Here is a 21,230-nt window from a genome sequence, read left to right as displayed (position 1 = left end):
ATCTAGAGGCTAGACATGCAGACCACATGCACGTAGGTGTAGAAACACGAGAAGGGGGAGAGAGAAGAAACAAAGTGCTGCCAGAAGGCAGAGAAAGGATTCCCGATTTTAGAGCTCATCAGCCCCAACAGGGGAGCAGACGCCATGTTTTTCTACCAGCAAGAGGGGGGGGGTTAAGCAGTCCAGGTCCGGCCAGAGAAAACAGGGAATTTCCCTGAAACAAAGGGAGTTTCGGCAGCTGCTTGGGAATATTCCTTAAAGTCTCTGTCTCGAGTTAGACCAAGCCCAGTTGGCTCCAGTTTTAGCCAGCCATTAACATAAGAAATGAGTAAGGGAGAAGCCCCACATCTATTAGGAGGAACAGAGAGACGAAAGTCAGAGTCCCCTTACTCTCTGCTTGCCCCATTTCTTCAAACATAACAAACAACAGACAACAAAAAGAAAAGACAAAGACAACCACAGACGCAGCAGCTCTCCCAAGGCCATCCAACATTAAAGGATGGCCATTCAGACATGCGGAAAGTCCAAAACTTTCCCTTTCACACGTCTGTGCTTAGGTTATGAGCTCTTTCCCTAACGTCCGAGAAGTGGGCAATCATCAGAGACAGAGGGGTCTTCTGCGTCTGTCCCATCATGTCCTCAGTCCACAACAAGACAAATACACTTACGACACACTCACAAAGACGAACGATCCAGCGCGGCCACGAAGACAAAGCTGGAAGGAAGTTAAGCCCCGACCGCAAGAGCAGCCAGGCTTCCAGACGGGAGCAAAGGGACATTTCCCAAGACTCCCCAGTCGACGGCCCGTCACGCGTCCGCTTGAGCCGGTGTCAACTCCCGTACCTGGATTTGGAATTCCTACAGGTAAAAGTGCAGATTGGCGCTCCCTGAAATTATGAGCGCGAACAGATAAAAAATGAGTGCACTCACCAGCTGGCGTAAAACCCTCCAGGTTGGGGTCCTAAGAGTCTCCCAGATCCTCGTGGAACCTCCAAATGTTGTGCTCAAGTTTTCGCATCTGAGAGACCACCAAGGAGCCAACACTGATGTAATCACACGAGGGTTTATTTGACAAGCTTAAGGTTGGGCCCAGGTATACCCGACACCGCGGAGTAGGGACTTGGACCCCAAACCAGACTACAGTCAGAGTTTTTGTTTTGTTTTGTTTTTGTTTTTGTTTTGTTTTTACAGTCAGAGTTTTTAAAGGCAGAGTAGGGGTGGACTTGGTGGTGGGTGAGGACAGAGGGGGTGTTCAGAAGGGCTATCAGGGTAAAGAAGACTGTCGGGATATTGGAGGCCTGGTTATTATCAAGCCGAGGCCATTTTTCCCTCTAATGAGACACTAACATGAAGACAGTTGGGAGTTTCCTGGTGGAATGTCACATTCCTCCTATCAAGCGTCCTTGTTAGTGAGATTTAGGTTTAGAGGAAATCTAACTTTCTTTGTTGTAAATCTCTAGGACATTTGTAAACTGAGGGAGACTCCTGTCTTGCAGGATTGTGGTTTCTGCAAGTTAACTATTTGTTCACACATATTATCGAGGGGAGGGGATGCAAGGTGCCAGGTTTTGCTTTGTCAAGATGGCTGTACTTATGTGAGGGCTAGACTCGAGGTGGGTACAGCCTTGTTTTTCTTGGCCTCCACACTCAGGTGTGAAAGCCATGGCCAACAATGTACTTCATGTTCTACCCCATCAGCTTTAGGGACTCACGGATGCATGGGACATGAACTGGTACAGAGAGAAATCTTGTTACCGAACTTTTGCCTTACAGAAGACAGTTTAGTGATACCACCTCTCGCCCACGCTGTCCTTTCCAGTCTGACCAATGCCCAGCCACATGGACACATGTAGACACCCAAGGGCACAGCCGTGCCTCCTGGAGCACCCGTGGACCCCTTCCCCTCCACCCCAGTCTGGCCAACCCTACATACCCCCAGTCCTCCTGAGTGTCCCCTCTCATGGCACTTGTCACACATGGCTGTCATTTGCTTTCTCTCAGTCTGTCCCTTGTGCGTGGAGTCGATCTCTCTCACAGATGCCTGGCTGCATGACAAGCAGATGAATGGGTTCAGGATCTTGGGTCCTGGAGCGGCAGGCATTCCTCAAAACCCTGATGGACAGAGGGAGTCTCTGTCCCTCTGGAACCTAGTGTCCAGGACAATGGACTTGGGAGTCGTTCCAGATGAAGTTTGTTTTATGAAGGTGGCTTCCTTCTGAGATCACTCTGCAAACACATGGCATGGCCGCTCCTATGAGACAGCACGCTACTGTATTGTGTTCTCCTTGCACACTGTGGCTACCAAAGAGGAAACACACGCTCACCCTCACACTTTCACACATACACCTCCATTTCTGAGCATCACTATCATGCAAATGATAGCGAATTCAGTGGGCTGCAGATCTGTCGACATGCCATTCAAGGTGTCTGTAGAGGAGAATGGGGATGGTGTTCTGGCCAAAAGGATGGAAGTCCTTGCCTCTGAGAGTGAAGACATTAGATTTGACCCAGAAGGTGCTACGTTCTACTCGAAGGGACATGATCCTAGGATCTTTGGGACCAGGGATTGGCACAGACTTTTCTGAAAAGTCTTCTGTAAAGATCATCTGTGAGGCATTGCGGTCCATGTGGTGTCTCTGGCAATGACTCCACTCTTGCACTGTGGCTTGAGAGCAGCCGCAGAATGTCCATAACTAATGTTCCAGCCACACTGGATGGTGAGAATCCGGAGGAAGGTCCATTTGGCCCACGGGTGGCAGTTTCCCCCACCCCAGATCTGCAACATGCTGGATAAAGGGGGAGAGGGCTCTTCTTGTCCAGTGGCAGAGTGGGAAGACACTGGGCTCTATTCTGCCTGACCCAGCCCCTGCCCGTGAAAGGACAAAAAGATGATAGTGAGATTGGCCAACACTGAAGGCCTCAGAAATTCCCTCCCTCCCCTACCGCATTTCCCTGTTGGCCTAAGCTTCCCACAACACGTTTGTCCGTGGTTGAATCCCATGTAGGTATTGTTTGGCTGAGTCAGTCCCCATTGTCTGGTGGTCTATCTTGTGGGTTCTATACCACACAGGTGCTCGTCTTGTTTAAGCCAAGACCATGAGCACATTTGGGCTTCTCCTGAGTTAATGGAGGATCTGGCATGCGTGGGCTTCAGGACGAGTGTGATTCAGCCCTCAGCAATGTTATGGAGCACCTGGCTTCCTGTGCCCTCTGTGGCACTGGCACGGGCCTGGCTTAGGCCCCTCATGCCATCGTGATGGAGAAGCCTAGTGTTTTCCATCTTTCTCCACTGTCTGTCAGCATGTGGGTTTCCCACCAACCATGTCTTTGCAGACAGACTCTGAGATGGCCCATGGCTTGGGACACCTTTGACATCCCAGAGTCTCATTATAACAAGTGTCAGAGGTTTCTGGGGCTCTGACATGACCTTTGTTCCCAGAATATGTCCCAGGAAGAGTCCCAGGAGAGTCTGGGAGTCCAGAAAAGATCGATGGGTCGTTGCAGCTCTAGCTAAAGCCACTCTGGGGATAGTGCTAGAGGCCATCTCCCATCTCAGTCTGGCTCTTCCGCTGATTGCCAGTATGACCTAGGAGAGTCCCTCCATTGGGTCTTGAGGCTCATGCTTTCTAAAAGGAGGAAATGGTTTTAGATGAATTGATTCATGCAAGATGATGGAGTGAACTCCTAGGAAGTTCTGGACAGTATCCAAGATGGATTCTATCTCAGGCGTCCTGACTCCCATTGTCCCCACTCCTATGGAGTTCCCCCATTGGGTGCAATGGCTGTTTCATGGAAACTCGCCAAGGCAACACTGTACTAGCACGTGTCCTTGGGGTGTGCCCCCAGGCCATCTGATGTGACTGAAGAACCATGAACAATCATTGCACACAAAAAGCAGTGCCTGGGTCAGGCCTTCTCTGCAACTGCTGAGCCGGCTTCATGAGGACCTTGCCCAGGACACTGAGGGCACCGCGAAGTCAGGCAAGGCGACAAGGGACTCTCCATCAGGGTAGATGATGGAAGATATCGTTTCCCAGCAGACGGGACCCAAAACATGTAAATGACAGAATAGTAAGTAATTCAATGTACTCTATCTAATGGCAGGAATGGGAAAAGTGAAGGATGGGGTCAGAAAGGGGAACGGGAGTTCCAAGAAGCAGGCTGGAGACATCAGGGGGTAGGGCGTGTCTCCTCCTGGAGGAAGGGACCAGGAGGCTCATCTGGAGTTCCAACAGGGCAGCATCAGGGTGTGCGCTCTGCCTGACCCACGACCCCTGGGCACACTGGGACATTCTAGCTCCAGAGGATCTCCAGTAATGCCAACTGGCCTGGGGAAAATCTTCCTGCTAAGTCTTCTTTGTTCCTGGGGGTGGCTCTTTCTCTGCTTCTGGAGGCTGATGATTCTGCTTTGTTTTCCTCTGAGCTGCACCATTTTGCGCTCTTTGATTGGTGTGGACTCAGTGATGTAAGTTGACACAAATTCTTCCTGAAAATAAGTGAAATAGAAGCCATCCTTGTTTCCCAAGTAAACCTGAATAGATTCCACAGGGATAGCCCTTTCCCAGGCCCCTGGGCCCTCATATGCTCTCCAAGTCCAAGATTTCAGAAAATATTTTTTATTCTTAACAGGTTGAAAGCGTTAATTGGTTTTCAAAAACTTCAGCAACGTCACACTTTGCATCATCTATACAATGACTTTGAATGAACAAGGCTTGACAGGATGGAGGAAGAAAGGGCTTTGCAGTGGGGTTTGGGGCACTGTCGACTCACTGTTGCCCCCGTGTGGCCACTCTCCAGATAGCACGTGGCCGAATATGTTCCCATTTAAAGGGATTCAAGGGAGAATAAGACCAAAGAAGGTTGGTCCCTGAACTCCTTAGCTCCTAAAAACCATCCTCTAATATACGAGCAATATTCTAAGTTGAGTGTATCTTAACTAGACATTAGGGTTGGGGTCAGGGTCAAGCTACATACATTAACTATGGACAGTGTTGTGTATGTCAGTCCTACCTGCCTAAGGTGTTTTTAAAAGAATACAGTGGGAGAGGATATGGTCACCCAAGTACTGAGCACATGACCTGTCCCCGGAAATAGGTCACTCCACAGAATGATTGTTTCATCTTAGCTGAGGAACAGGAGCTGGTCCTAGAGGTACTTGGCAGGTAGCACCTGTGGCCAGCTGGCCATCTCCCCCCGACAGCCAAACCCAGCTCAGCCCATCCTCTGCTCTGCTCAAGGACAGCAAACAGCCTGACCAGGTGCAGGTGGGCCTCCCTCCTGTCAGGCATGGCTTGCTTCGGACAGGTAGAGAAGTGGGTCAGCTCACTTGCACATGACAAGTTCCCTTGGTTTCTTGCTATCGGCCTCCCCTTTCTGTCACCTTGGTCCTGAACCATGAGCTCCTGTGAGAAGTTGGGTTTGCAGATTTCTGTGGACATTTCAAAGTGTAGTTCTTGTTATGCCTGAGATTTCACATCAGAGAGACCACCAAGGAGCCAAGCACCGATGCAATCGCACAAGGGTTTATTTGACAAGCTTAAGCTTGGGCCCAAGTATACCCAATGCAGCGGGGTAGGGACTTGGACCCTGAACCAGATTACAGTCAGAGTTTTTAAAGGCAGAGTAGGGGTGGACTCGGCAGTGGGTGAGGACAAAGGGGATTATGGATGATGTAAGTCTCCAAGGATTTTTGGAAGCAAGGTCTCCAGGACCTTGAGGGGCTAGCTATTGTTGGGAGAAAGGTTATTTATTACCAATAATAAAAATCTTCTCATGAGACCCTTTAGATGTATATCAGTGGGCCATATACTTGGGAATGATTCTTGACACCATCTTGGAGGTTTAGAGATAAAGGAATTGTTGAAGCAGACTTACAGGATTCTGGTCAGACCTGTCGGGATAGGGGGTCGGTCAGGCTAGGATTGTCCTTAGCAAAATCTCAAGGTGAGGGCAGTTAAGTCCCCAGGGGAGAGCCACTCTGTCTTTTTCAAGTGTTTTACTCAAAGAAGGGACAAGATCCTAGGATCTCTGAGACTGGGGATCAGCACAGACTTTTCTGGAAAGTCTTCTGTAAAGATCTTCTGTGAGGCGTTGCAGTCCAATGTGGTGTCTCCGGCAATGACTCCACTCTTGCCTTGTGGCTTGAGAGCAGCCACAGAATGTCCATAACTAATGTTCCAGACACATTGGAGTGGGAGAATCAGAGGGAGGTCCATTTGGCCCATGGGTGGTAGTTTCCCCCACCCCAGATCTGCCACACAATGGATGATGGGGGAGAGGGCTCTTCTTTTCCAGTGGCAGAGTGGGAAGACACTGGGACCTATCCTGCCAGACCCTGACCCTTGCCCATGAAAGGGAAAAAGGTGATAGTGAGATTGGCCAACAATGAAGGCCTCAGAAGTTCCCTCCCCTACCCCACTTCTCTGTCAGCTTTGAGCTTCCCACAACACATTCTTCTGTGGTTGAACCCCATGTAGGGTTTATTGAGTCCCCATTGCCTGGCTGGTATATCTTGTGGGTTCGACACCACACAGGTGTTTGCTTTGTTCAGGCCAAGACCAGGAGCATACTTAGTGTTCTCCCGAGTTAGCGGAGGATCTGGCATGTTTGGGCTTCAGGACGAATGTGATTCAGCCCTCAGCAATGTTATGGAGCACCTGACTTCCTGGGCCCTCTGTGACACTGGCATGGGCTGGTCCTAAGTCACTTGAGCAGTTGCAGTGGATAAGCCCCTGGCCTGGGTGGTCCACGCTATGCTTGGCCACAAGCTGAGACTTAAAGTTCTTCCCTCCTTATTGGCTGGGGACAGGTCACATGCTCATTTATGATCCAATCCCTGGAGCCAGCAAGTTGAGTCCTGGAGATTACACAGGTTGTTAGGACCTCTGCTGTAATGACATTTCTAATGGCCATGGTAGCAAGATCTTTTATGATGCATCTGTTAATATAACAAATATTAATTTCTGACAGTAAGTGGTTGAAAGTGGTGGCTTAGCTCCTAACATCTCAGTCCCTGCTCCTCAGTACTGCTGTACTACTCTGCAGAGACAGTGGCTGGGAATGAACAGGGCGGATGGAAACTCGTCTGGAGTGCACAAGGGAAGGGTGTGTGTGTATGTGGGGGGGGGGTTGGGGATAACAGCTCTGGCCAAGCTGTAGCTCCAGCTTATTTAGGTTCAAGAAGGTGAGGGGAATCCTGGTGTTTCAGCATCCGTCATTTTGCAGGGGAAGAATATGTCTTTTGCCTGGAGTATGGCAAGACTTGTTCCAAGTATTCTCTAGTTGGTATGGAAGCCAGGGAGGGTAGCAACCTCTATCCGCTAGGATAGGCATGAGATGCTGAGTGCTCTTAAGAAGGTGTGTGGCTTTCGCAGGGCTCACTGTGAGCCTGCACACAGGACTTACGAGGATAGTCATGGTTTTGTTCTGAGGATGGAGTATTGGAAGAATGCAGTGCCCCGTGTAATCCCAGGCAGGGGACAGACCTGAAGTCCACTATAGAGTTACTTTGTGAGAGTGGTGGTGATCTGAAGCACCCGCTTCCTGAGATGTCTGTTCTTTATTGAGTTCTGGGTGTGGCTTCTGTGACTGTGTCCTAATGGCTGGGATTTCCAAGGAGTGGGATTTTTTTTGGCTGCATTGTAAGAGTTGGTCCCCTGGGAGTGGGCAAGTCCCATTTTGCTGCTGAGAAGTGTGTCTCTAGCGGTTGGAGTGTGTATTACAAGCCTCAACGGTGAGGTGGTTACAGTGGTCAGCAGGCTATTGTTATTGATGATTTATATGGGTGAATTCTATAGGATGAGATGTTAGATCTTATGGTTAGGGATCCTCATTAAGTGCCCATCAAGGGTGCTTTTTCTGAGTTTCATATTCGATATCTTTTTATTGCTTCTGATAGCCCTCCTTGTACCTGGTATTCCAATGAGCGGTGCATTACAACATTGCCTGCATTTTACTCATGTGTTGACGTGGATTTGAGAAAGGACAATATTGTCAGTACTTCCACAAATTGTACACTGGAACAGCCAAATAATAAACTTATTTTTTTTTTAATTTTTTAAAAGATTTTATTTATTTATTTGACAGAAAGAGATCACAAGCAGGCAGAGAGGCAGGCAGAGAGAGAGAGGAGGAAGCAGGCTCCCCGCCGAGCAGAGAGCCCGATGTGGGCCTCGATCCCAGGACCCTGAGATCATGACCTGAGCCGAAGGCAGCGGCTTAACCCACTGAGCCACCCAGGCGCCCCAAACTTTTATTTTTGACACAAAGTAGGATGTATCCTTCTGTGACTCTCAGTTTAAAGCAGGGGAGGAGGCCCTCTTTCAGTACTGGTAGTGAGTACCATAGGCTTTCCTAGGGAACATTATCAGATTCTGTTGGAGACTTAGTCTTTGTTATTGTGGAAGAATCAGGAGTCGACTAATAACTTGTCACCTGTTTCATCTTCCATGAACAGTTCCACAGTATTTGGGTTCACACCTCTACCATTGTGAAATCACCCCAACCTTGGCAGCCACTTGCCCTTCTCTGCCAAAGGTATGTTTGAGCTAAGACCAAAGTGAATTCTCGGTGACTGGGAGACCCTGGGATCAGAGTGGTAGGTAGTTACTGAGATCTTAAATTCTAAACGAGCTCCTGACACCCAGATGAAATGCATTTCAGATTTAGAAAGTTCAGATAGAAATTTTGCGTCCATGATGACAACTGAAGAAAATGTGTCATCTCTAAACCTAACCTTAACCCCTAATTTTAACGGTGAAACCTATCCTGACCTTAAATCCCAAACTGGAACCCTGAATCCCCAAACTGAAATTGAACCCAAAGCCTAAAATCTGAACCTGAGTCTTAGATCTAAGCCCTGAACCATGAACCCAAACCCAAAAGCAGAACTCTGAGCCATGAACCCTCAACCCAAATCCTAGCATGAACCCAAACCCCAAATTTGACCTTGAACTTAAATCCAGAATCCTTGAGTCTTAAACCCTAATCATAAAGCTAAAGCCCTAAACTCTAACTGCTCTCTTGCCCCTCACTCTAAATCCTCACCCTGACGCTATCCCCAAAGCATGATCTAGAACTCTGGCTGAGACCTGAACCTGAACCCAAATTGAAACCCTTCACCACACTTGGTGCATGCATTCACCACTGATGGATATTTGCAGTTTCTACCTTTTGATTCTTGTGAACACTGTTTGGGTAGGGGGCTAGGGTTAGGGTCTTGGATTAGGGTCAGGGCCAGGATTGAAAGCAAGTTCAGGTCAGAGTGTGGGTCTGCGTCAGGGCCAGGGTCAGGTTTGGTGCCACCGTTTGGGTCAGGGACTGTTGTCATTCCATATTGTTTCCAATACATTGTTCCTTAGCAATTTTTGGAGAAGTTGGGGGATATTGGGCTCCATGCAGCTTGAACTTCCAGAATGAAATGGCTCCAGCTGGACCCCGGGAAGGAGCACGTGCTTCCATGGAAGGGTGAGCTCCCCTAGTCCTGCACTGCCCTCCACTGCTTGCAGAGGGCGCAGGAACCCAGCTCCCGCCCTGAGCCTGGCCTGCGAAGCCACAACTGGGACAGGAGCCGGGCCTCCTCAGGAACCACTGTGGAGACTTCTGGAGGAGGTGGGGCCACTCCTATACGAATAGGACAAGCTGGGGAGGATATGGGTCCACATTCACACTGACAGGACCCACTGTGGAGGGGTGTGGGGCCATGTCCACACTGACAGCAGTCTCATCCCCTCAGGACTGGCCACTGGAGGAGAAGGTGAGGAGAAGCTGCCTGAGTGCGGACTGGCAAGGGGGTGCGTGGTCTCAGGACCCCATGGAGGAAGGGCATGCTGTGTAGACACTGGGGCTTCTGCAGTTTTGTGTGTGGTGACTGGCTTCCCATGGTGTTTGCGGGCTGTGGGGTCCCCCTTTCTGGGCTCAGATGCATGCCCTGGGTCCCGCATCTGTGTTTGTGCACATGCAGATTCGGTTCCTGGGGCTCCTGAAATAGTCTGAAGTCAGGGAGCGGCTGCCTGCCGCGGTGCTCGTGCTCCTCCCACCTCAGCCCTGCAGGGTTCTTACCGTGTCCACACCCACATCAGGGTTGGTCCAGAGTCTGGAAGTTCGGGAGTGACAGTGCGGACTGTGTAGATGGCTTTGGGGATAGAAGGCATTTTCTCAGTATTGGTTCTTCCCTGAGCACAGAGTGTTTTCCCATCTCTGTGTGTCTCCCTTCCTGTCTGTCATCAGTGTCCCATGGCTGTCAGAGGACAGGTCTCTCACCACCTTGGTTCAGGGGACTCCTAGGTATCTTGTTCTTTTGGATGCAGTAGTAAATGAGATTGTTCTCTGTAGTCTCTTTCTGATGGTTTCTTCGGAGCACATAGAAATGCAATTGATTTGTGTATATTGATTTTGTTCCTTGCAAGTTTCTTGCAAGTTTCTTGAATTTATTAGTTCTGTTTGCCTTAAACTCAAACTGCCAGTTATTTGACCAGCAGAACGGGTTTATTTGGGAAGAGCAGAAAACAGCAATCTGGGCTGAGCAAGCTACAGGTGTATCACAGGCAAGTGCAAGAAACAAAGGAGAGGAATGTTACTTCATGAAAAGGGAGAAAGAAGTTGGGAGGGTTGCTTGGAAGGAAAGTCCACTAGAGAAAGGCAGGGGTTTGGGGCGATGGTGGATTCTAGCTGGCCAAGCTGTGGGGTTGGTGGTTTTCTTGTAGGAGAGGAACCCTCCAGCTTCCCCTATGGGCCTGGAACAGATGAGTCTCTCCCATGAGGGATTGTAATGTGGGGTCTCTCATGGGCACTGAGCGCCAGGCGCCCTATTCCAGCCTCCCCTTTTGGTGTCCCCAGTTCACTTAACTGAGGCTTCCCTTCATGCTTTGTCACAGTTCTAACCAGGTTGTGGTGGAGCATTGTGGAGAGTTGGAATTCCCAATCCCACTGCTTCTACTGCACCCAAGACATGGGGGCACCCGATTTAATGCTCCTATGAGTCTCTTGCTAACATGTGGCTTCCTCCAAGGGCGAGTGGCCTCTCCACCGTGGGTGAACTGGATCTGGGAGGGCTTGGCCTCCATCCCGAAGTCTGATGTCCTCCCTGCTGCTGTGACATGGTGCTAACGTGGGTGTTGGGAAGAGTCATTTACTCTGCGGTGATTTCAAATCTGCAGTAACTTGTCACAGCAGCACACACACGCTTTATCTCCACACTCAGACTCCCCAACTGTCATTTCTTTACCACATTTGCCACTTCACACAGGCTACTTTGGTGCATTTTACTCCGAACAGGGAGAGTGTCCCGCAGAACCACCACGTAACCCCAAGTGAGCAAATCATGATGGTTCCCATGTTTGAACCCAGACCACAGACCCGCTTCAGCTGTCACCACCTGCCTGAGGGTCTGAAATGCCTTCTCCATTCGGATCCAGTTTTCTTCTTTTGGAACTTCTTCCAGGACTTTCCCTTATTTGGGTGACCTTGATGGACTTCACGAGCACAGATGGCTCCCATCTGAGTAGTATTTCTGTATGGCTTATGTCGCCGGGGCTGTTTTCAGTGTCCATCCACGTTGTGACATGCATCAGTCCTTCATTCGCTTTTTCACAGTGACTGAACATAAGACCATTGACCCCTTAAACATTTCAGGTACACAATTCTCTGGCCTTAGCTGAGTTCCCGCAGTTGTACATCATTCACCAGCATTTTCTCATTCTCCCTCAGGGATCCTGTATGCATGAAACACCAACTCCCTATTGTCCTTTTCCCTTGACCCCCTGTGGCCACATCCAGCTTTGTGTCCCAGACACCTCATCCAAGTGGGATCATTTAGTATCTGTCCTGTGACTGGCTGGTTTCACTCAGTGTAATGACTTCCATGTTCAACCCATGTCGTAGCCTGTGTCAGAACTCCCTTCATTTATTTTTTTTAAAGATTTATTTATTTATTTATTTGACAGACAGAGATTACCAGTAAGCAGAGAGAGAGGAGGAAGTAGGCTCCCTGCTGAGCAGAGAGCCCGATGCTGGGCTCGATCCCAGGACCCCAGGATCATGACCTGATCTGAAGGCAGCGGCTTAACCCACTGAGCCACCCAGGCGCCCCACCCCCTTCATTTTTAAGGCTGAATCATGTTCCATGGTGAATAAACCACATTTTGTTTATCCGTTCATCTGTCAGTGACACTTGGGTGGCTTCCACCTTTTGGCTGTTGTGAGAAATGCTGCTCTGAATATGGGTCCTTCTACTTTCAATTTTGTGGGGCATATGGGCTGCAGTGGAATTCTGTGTTTAATATTTTAAGGAACCACTGTATTTTTTCCCCACAAATGAACCATTTTACTTCATTCCTTCCTAGGGCAGAACAAGATAGCCATTTATGGATCTACCTCATTTTGTTTATCCTTTTAATCATGGATGGACATTTGCATATGTCATTTGCAAAAGAACATCCTTTTCCCCATGGATGGACATCTCTGTTTTTTGCCTGTTGTGAACACGGCTGCTATGAATATTCCTATACTTTTTTGTTTGCTTGAACCAGTGTTTTCAATTTTGGGGGTATATATCTAGGAGTAGAGTTGTTGAACCCTGTGGTAATTCTACTTGGATCTGTTTGAATAAATGTCAAACTATTTTATATGTAGACTGCACCATTTTTCACAAGCAAGTTTTAAAGGTTTCAGATTCTCAACATCCTTTTGTTGTTTTTCGTTTTCTTGATCATAGTGATTCTACTTGTGTAAAAGGACATCTAACTGGTTTAAATCTTCATTTCCATAAAGACTAATGATATTTAACATCTATTCATGTGCTTTTCACCATTTGTATGATTTCTCTGGAGAAGGGTCTACCCAAGTCCTTTGTCCATTCTAAAAATAGGGTTGTCTTTTTGTTGAGTTGTAAAAGCTCTTTACATATTCTAAGAACAGACTTATATCAGATAAATAATGTACGAATATTTCCTTTCATTCTGGGGGCTGTCTTTTCATTTTCTGGGTAGTATCTTCTGATGTACAAATATTTTTAAAATTTTTACATTTCTTTTTTAAGACTGAGTGAGAGAAAGTATGCAAATGGATAGGGGCAGAGGGAGAAGGAAAGAGAATCTTAAGCAGACCTCACACTTAGTGTGGAGCCTGACATGGGGCTCAATCTCATGACCTTGAGATTATGATCTGAGCCAAAATTAGGAGTCAGACGGTTAGCCAACTGAGCCACCAGGTATCTGGGACAGATTTTTAATTTTGAGGATATTATTTTATCTATTTTTTTCTTTCCCTTCTTATGTTTTGGTGTCAGATCTAAAAGCATTGCTAAATCCAAGGTTATGAAGATTTATCCCCGTTTGTTTCTTCTAGGGTTTATAATTTTACCTCTTACATTTAAATCTTTAATTTATTTTGAGTTAATATGTAATGTGGTGTGAGGTAAGGGTCCAGTTCCGTTCTTCTATACATGGATAGCCAATTGCCCTTTGTTGAAAAGACCATTCTGTCTCCCCAGTATAATGTTGTCCACCCTTGTCAAAATTCAGTGGACCATAGATGAAGAGGTTTATTTCTGGACTCTTAGTTAAATCCCAGTGATCTGTATGCATACTTAAAAAATGTATTTTATTTAAAATTTTTTTGTAAATTTAAAATCAATTAATTAACATATAATGCATTATTTGTTTCAGGTTGTATACATACCTTTACGACAGTATCACAATGTTTTATTTACTGTTGCTTTGTATTTGAACTTTGGAAGTGTGACCTTTCACCTTTGATTTTCTTTTTCAAAGTAGTTTTGGCTATCTTGTGGTCTCTTTAAATTCTGTATGACTGATACGATTAGCTTGTGCATTTCTTCCCAAAGGCCTTTGTGAAATTTCTTGGGAGCATATTGAATTTCCACATTGCTTTGTTACTGTTGTCATCTTATCAATAGTATGTCTTTTCATCACTATGAGGTGTCCTCAGATTTATTTAGGTTTCCCTTACTTTCTTTCAGCAATGTTTTGTAATTTTTGGTGTACAAGACATATACCTTGATTACATCTATTCCCAAGTATTTTGCCCATGTTGACATTCCCTAAGATGGAATTGTTTTCTTAAATTCCTTTTTGGATGTTTCATTGCTAGTGTATACAGATAAGAGAGATTTTTGTGTATTGATATTTTGTCCTGTAACTTTGTGGAATTAGGGAACTGGCTGTTATCATTTTTTGTTGATTTTTAGGAAGCTCTCTATATAAGATGATGCCATCTCTGGTCTCTGAAGAGACCTAGTTCTACTGTTTCCTTTCACATGTAGATTCCTTATTTCTTGCCTTATTGTTTTGGGTAGAACTTTCAGTGCAATACTGAGCAAGGAGTGAAAGCCAGCATGATGGACTTGTTTGCGATTTCAGAGTAAATTTGTCCTCAAAATCAAGGATAGTGTTTGATTAGTGTTAGGGCAGGGTTAGGTTTAGGGCTTAGGGTTAGGGTGTCCCTGTCCTCTGCTGTACAGAGCCCATAATTCTCTGGTAACCAGCAGAGTGATCTTTTCAGAGCATAACCTTTGAGCCTCTCTGTGATCTTCTTCCCAGCTGACTGTCCTCTCCAGCCTTTCCTCTCCCACCATATCCCCCCTACCCCCATGGGCAGCCCAGATGTGTGGTCGTCCCACATGTGCCTTAGGTCTGACTCCAGGCCTTTACATTCTCTCTGCCCTCTGCCAGGAGCACTCTTCTCTCCCCCGCTTCTTTTCTGACTTATTCCTCTGTTGGCTGGACCTGGACTTGGCCCCCAGTGATCTGACTCATGTCTGGGGGCTGTGTGTGGCCTGTCCCTTATTTAAATGTAGTGCCCACTTTCCCTGTGTGAGTGATTTACTAAGCTGTAAGGTATGGGGCAGGCACTGGGAAGTAGCCTTAGTGCCTGTGTGAAAAAATCAGTTTCAGGGCACCTGGGTGGCTCAGTCATTAAACGTCTGTCTTCAGCTCAGGTCATGATCCTGGGGTCCTGGGATCAAACCCTGCCATGGGCTCCCTGCTCAGCGGGGAGCATGATTCTCCCTCTCCCACTCCCCCAGCCTGTGTTCCCTCTCTAGCTGTCTCTCTCTGTCAAATGAATAAATAAAACCTTAACAAAAAATCAGTCGCAGAGGGGCTCACCACCCTTGCTGACAATGAGGGAGCTGCTGTCCCCACAGGTAGTCCCCTCAGAGAGACAGAACTTGCAACTTCTTGGAGCCCAGGAGATGGAAACCTGGACCTGGAAGCTTCCATTCTTGGATTCATGGCTGGGGCCTAAGCAAGTGCCCTCTTCTTCCAGTGGTCCTCTTTCCCCTTCCCTGCCCATGGGTTGGATCTGATTCCTGGTCGGGGGGTGTTTGAGGGGGACCACTCCCAGGAATAACATCAGTTGACTGATGGACCTTGTCAGCAAGAGGCCCAGTAGCCTTTAGGGCCCTATGGGGGTGGAGACAGCTCTGTGGGGCCTGCGACAGCCCCCTCAAAGCAAAGTGGGGCAGGAGGCCCATCCTGATGATTCTAGCCAGTCTGTAGGCCATAGAAAGGAGGGCTGTGCCTGAAGGAGCTCCACTCCTGGCAGGTGGGGACAGGACCTGCAGGGGGCTGGCCAGGAAAGGGCACCTGCAGAGTTTGCCTAGGAGCTCGGCACAGGGGGAACATTCTTGGCTCCAGCATGCTGACTGTGGGGTTGGTTTCCCACCTCTGAAGCCTCAGGCTCCCCTTCGTATGATGGGGTGCTGATGGCCCCCATCTCTGGGAGAAGGTAGGGGCGCCCCACAAGCAGACTTGTTCAGGACAGGCTGGGAGAGTGGCTGTAGCTTAAAGCAGTCCAGGGCCTGCTCCCCTGAAGAAGGTGCACACGTCCATGGCCCCCAGCTCTGGGGTCTTGCTGCCAACCTCTAACAGTGACCTTTCTCTGCCTTGTCCCTCATCCCTGTAGATAGATGGTCTTCCTGGAGCTGTCCCTGCAGAAGGCAAAGAAGCCTATCATGGCGGGACATGGGTTCATCTACTAGGTCATCACGGACCAACGGGCTGCCAGGCCTGTATGCCCCCCTGGGAAGGCTGGAGGGTGGTGATCCTCGAGGTTCCCAGAGCCCCCCCGGCAGGATGTGTCCATGCAGCACATGGCGATGATCGGTCACTTCCGTGAGCAGCGTTTCCTCGGTGAGGTGGACAACCTGCCATGTGCAGATGTGGACATGAAGTTCTGCAACCATGTGGCCTTGGAGATCCTCTCCTCCCTCTTTGGCACCCTGAACCCCAGTTTCTACCGGGTGTCCCATTAAGACTTCAGCTACCAGCACTTGCCACAGTCCCAGGTCCACATTCCCAGGGACCAGGGTGATGTTTACTACATGAGGGCCTTTTTTGGGGGGTTGGTGGTAGAGGTTCACTGACTGGCCTTGGCCTGTTACCTGGTGATGGGGGTTGACCTGGCCAATGGCATCAAGGTTGTGTGGCATGACAGAGTTACTTGAACAGGTACCTGCTGGACCATAAGCCCACCAAGGTGCTATCCCTGGAGGACCTGTGGGACCCATGGCAGCTGGGCTCTCCCCTGGAGGACCTGTGGGACCTATGGTGGCTGGGCTGCCCAACCTGCCCTTCATGAAGATGCTGAGATTCAGTCCATGCCCAAGAATCTCCAGGACATCTGGGACTCATGAGGGACTGTCCCCATCTCCATCAGGGTGTGCTGTCCTGAACAGAGCTGTCAGAGCAGCTTCCTACTTGAGGGAGACCATGAGGGAGACCCCCCTTGAGGGAGACCATGGAGCACAGCCCTACCCACATGGGCATTTCTAGTGCCCCAGTGGCACCCGCACACAAGAGGCCTGCCTGGGGACACAAGGTCTTCTTTTTGTGGCCACTACAGTTTGTTAACTTCTGGGTCATTTGCAGCTGTGAACAGCTCCATTTTTTTTTCCAATTTATTTATTTTCAGAAAAACATTATTCATTATTTTTTCACCACACCCAGTGATCCATGCAAGCCGTGCCCTCTATAATACCCACCACCTGGTACCCCAACCCCCCACCCCCCCGCCACTTCAAACCCCTCAGATTGTTTTACAGAGTCCATAGTCTCTCATGGTTCACCTCCCCTTCCAATTTACCCAAATTCCCTTCTCCTCTCTAACACCCCTTGTCCTCCATGCTATTTGTTATGCTCCACAAATAAGTGAAACCATATGATAATTTACTCTCTCTGCTTGACTTATTTCACTCAGCATAATCTCTTCCAGTCCCGTCCATGTTGCTACAAAAGTTGGGTATTCATCCTTTCTGATGCAGGCATAATACTCCATAGTGTATATGGACCACATCTTCCTTATCCATTCATCCGTTGAAGGGCATCTTCGTTCTTTCCATAGTTTGGCGACCGTGGCCATTGCTGCTATAAACATTGGGGTACAGATGGCCCTTCTTTTCACGACATCTGTGTCTTTGGGGTAAATACCCAGGAGTGCAATTGCAGGGTCATAGGGAAGCTCTATTTTTAATTTCTTGAGGAATCTCCACACTGTTCTCCAAAGTGGCTGCACCAACCTGCATTCCCACCAACAGTGTAAGAGGGTTCCCCTTTCTCCACATCCTCTCCAACACATGTTGTTTCCTGTTTTGTTAATTTTGGCCATTCTAACTGGTGTAAGGTGATATCTCAATGTGGTTTTAATTTGAATCTCCCTGAGGGCTAATGATGATGAACATTTTTTCATGTGTCTGATAGCCATTTGTATGTCTTGATTGGAGAAGTGTCTGTTCATATCTTCTGCCCATTTTTTGACGTGTTTGTCTGTTTCGTGTGTGTTGAGTTTGAGGAGTTCATTATAGATCCTGGATATCAACCTTTTGTCTGTACTGTCATTTGCAAATATCTTCTCCCATTCCGTGGGTTACCTCTTTGTTTTGTTGACTGTTTCCTTTGCTGTACAGAAGCTTTTGATTTTGATGAAGTCCCAAAAGTTTATTTTCACTTTTGTTTCCTTTGCCTTTGGAGACGTATCTTGAAAGAAGTTGCTGTGGCTGATATCGAAGAGATTGCTGCCTATGTTCTCCTCTAGGATTCTGATGGATTCCATTCTCACGTTGAGGTCTTTTATCCATTTTGAGTTTATCTTTGTGTACGGTGTAAGAGAATGGTCGAGTTTCATTCTTCTACATATAGCTGTCCAGTTTTCCCAGCACCATTTATTGAAGAGACTGTCTTTTTTCCACTGTATATTTTTTCCTGTTTTGTCGAAGATTAATTGACCATAGAGTAGAGGGTCCATATCTGGGCTCTGTACTCTGTTCCACTGGTCTATGTGTCTGTTTTTATGCCAGTACCATGCTGTCTTGGTGATCACAGCTTTGTAATAAAGCTTGAAATCAGGTAAGGTGATGCCGCCAGCTTTATTTTTGTTTTTCAACATTTCCTTAGCGATTCGGGGTCTCTTCTGATTCCATATAAATTTTAGGATTATTTGCTCCAGCTCTTTGAAGAATGCCGGTGGAATTTTGATCGGAATGGCATTAAAAGTATAGATTGCTCTAGGCAGTATAGACATTTTAACAATGTTTCTTCTTCTGATCCAAGAGCATGGAATGGTCTTCCATCTATTTGTGTCTTCTTCAATTTCTTTCATGAGTGTTCTATAGTTCCTTGAGTACAGATCCTTTACTTCTTTGGTTAGGTTTATTCCCAGGTATCTTATGGTTCTTGGTGCTATAGTAAATGGAATCGATTTTCTAATTTCCCTTTCTGTATTTTCATTGTTAGTGTATAAGAAAGCCACTGATTTCTGCACATTGACTTTGTATCCTGCCACGTTGCTGAATTGCTGTATGAGTTCTAGTAGTTTGGGGGTGGAGTCTTTTGGGTTTTCCATATAAAGAATCATGTCATCTGCGAAGAGAGAGAGTTTGACTTCTTCATTACCAATTTGGATACCATTTATTTCTCTCTGTTGTCTGATTGCTGTTGCTAGGACTTCTAATACTATGTTGAACAAGAGTGGTGAAAGTGGGCATCCTTGTCTTGTTCCTGATCTCAATGGGAAGGCTGCAAGCTTTTTCCCATTGAGGATGATATTTGCTGTGGGTCTTTCATAGATAGATTTGATGAGGTTCAGGAATGTTCCCTCTATCCCTATACTTTGAAGCGTTTTAATCAGGAACGGATGCTGGATTTTGTCAAATGCTTTTTCTGCATCAATTGAGAGGACCATGTGGTTCTTCTCTCTTCTCATATTAATTTGTTGTATCACATTGATTGATTTGCGAATGTTGAACCATCCTTGTAGCCCAGGGATGAATCCCACCTGATCATGGTGGATAATCTTTTTAATGTGCTGTTGGATCCTGTTGGCTAGGATCTTGTTGAGAATCTTAGCATCCATATTCATCAGTGATATTGGTCTAAAATTCTCCTTTTTGGTAGGGTCCTTGCCTGGTTTGGGGATCAGGGTAATGCTGGCTTCATAAAAAGAGTCTGGAAGTTTTCCTTCTGCTTCAATTTTTTGAAACACTTTCAGGAGAATAGGTGTTATTTCTTCTTTGAAGGTTTGGTAGAATTCCCCAGGGAATCCGTCAGGTCCTGGGCTCTTGTTTTTTGGGAGGTTTTTGATCACTGCTTCAATCTCGTTATTAGATATCGGTCTATTCAGGTTGTCGATTTCTTCCTGGCTCAATGTTGGTAGTTTATATTTTTCCAGGAATGCATCCATTTCGTCTAGGTTGCTAAGCTTATTGGCATATAACTGTTGATAATAACTTCTGATGATTGTTTCTACTTCCTTGGTGTTAGTTGTGATCTCTCCCTTTTCATTCATAATTTTATGAATTTGGGCTTTCTCTCTTTTCTTTTGGATTAGTGTGGCCAGTGGCTTATCGATCTTATTGATTCTTTTAAAAAACCAGCTTCTAGTTTCATTGATACATTCTACTGTATCTCTGGTTTCTACCTCATTGATCTCAGCTCTAATCTTGATGATTTCCCTTATGTGTGGAGTTGGTTTTATTTGTTGTTGATTCTCCAGTTCTTTAAGGTGTAGAGGCAGCTGATGTGTTCTAGATTTTTCAATTTTTTTGAGGGAGGCTTGGATGGCTATGTATTTTCCCCTTAGGACTGCCTTTGCTGTGTCCCATAGGTTTTGGACTGAAGTGTCTTCATTCTCATTGGTTTCCATGAATTGTTTCAGTTCTTCTTTGATCTACTGGTTGATCCAAGCATTCTTAAGCAAGGTGGTCTTTAGCTTCCAGGTGTTTGAGTTCCTTCGGAACTTTTCCTTGTGATTGAGCTCCAGTTTCAAAGCATTGTGATCTGAGAATATGCAGGGAATCATCTCAGTCTTTTGGTATTGGTTGAGTCCTGATTTGTGACCCAGTATGTGGTCTATTCTGGAGAAGGTTCCGTGTGCACTTGAGAAGAATGAGTATTCTGTTGTTTTAGGGTGGAATGTTCTGTATATATCTATGAGGTCCATCTGGTCCAGTGTGTCATTCAATGCTCTTGTTTCTTTATTGATTTTCTGCTTCGATGATCTAATTCTGAAAGAGGCGTGTTAAGATCTCCTACGATTAGTGAATTCATATCAATATGACTCTTTATCTTGATTAACAGTTTTCTTAAGTAACTGGCTGCTCCCATATTGGGAGCATAGATATTTACAATTGTTAGATCATCTTGGTGGATAGTCCCTTTAAGGATTATGTAGTGTCCTTCTGTATCTCTGACTACAGTCTTTAGTTTGAAGTCCAATTTATCTAATATGAGAATCGCTACCCCAGCCTTCTTTTGAGGCCCAATGGCATGAAAGATGCTTCTCCATCCCTTCACTTTCAATCTGCGTGTATCTTTAGGTTCAAAATGGGTCTCTTGTAGACAACATATGGATGGGTCCTGTCGTTTTATCCAATCTGCAACCCTGTGCCATTTTATGGGTGCATTTAGGCCATTCACATTGAGAGTGATTATTGATAGATACGTTTTTATTGACATCGAGTTACCTTTGAAGTCTTTCTTTCTGTAGACTGTCTCTATATTTCTGTTCAATGCTACTCTTGGGATTTTTCCTCTTTTATAGAACCCCCCTTAATATTTCCTGCAGTGTCGGCTTGGTGGTTGCATAGTCTTTTAAGCCTTGCCGGTCTTGAAAACTCTTTATCTCTCCATCCATTTTGAATGTCAGTCTTGCTGGATAAAGTATTCTTGGCTGCATGTTCTTCTCATTTAGTGCCCTGAATATATCTTGCCAGCCTC

General features: G+C 46.7%; 1 pseudogene; it reads left to right on the top strand.

The window, feature by feature from the left end:
- The first annotated feature begins 633 nt into the window (after positions 1 to 633).
- On the top strand, positions 634 to 16,599 carry LOC122894661 (annotated as a pseudogene).
- Positions 16,600 to 21,230: the final 4,631 nt, after the last annotated feature.

The sequence above is a fragment of the Neovison vison genome, chromosome 13 (assembly GCF_020171115.1).
Source record: "Neovison vison isolate M4711 chromosome 13, ASM_NN_V1, whole genome shotgun sequence".
In the NCBI taxonomy this organism is placed as follows: Eukaryota; Metazoa; Chordata; class Mammalia; order Carnivora; family Mustelidae; genus Neogale; species Neogale vison.
The sequence above is the reverse complement of the archived record's forward strand: the minus strand, read 5'-3'. Positions and strand labels throughout refer to the sequence as shown.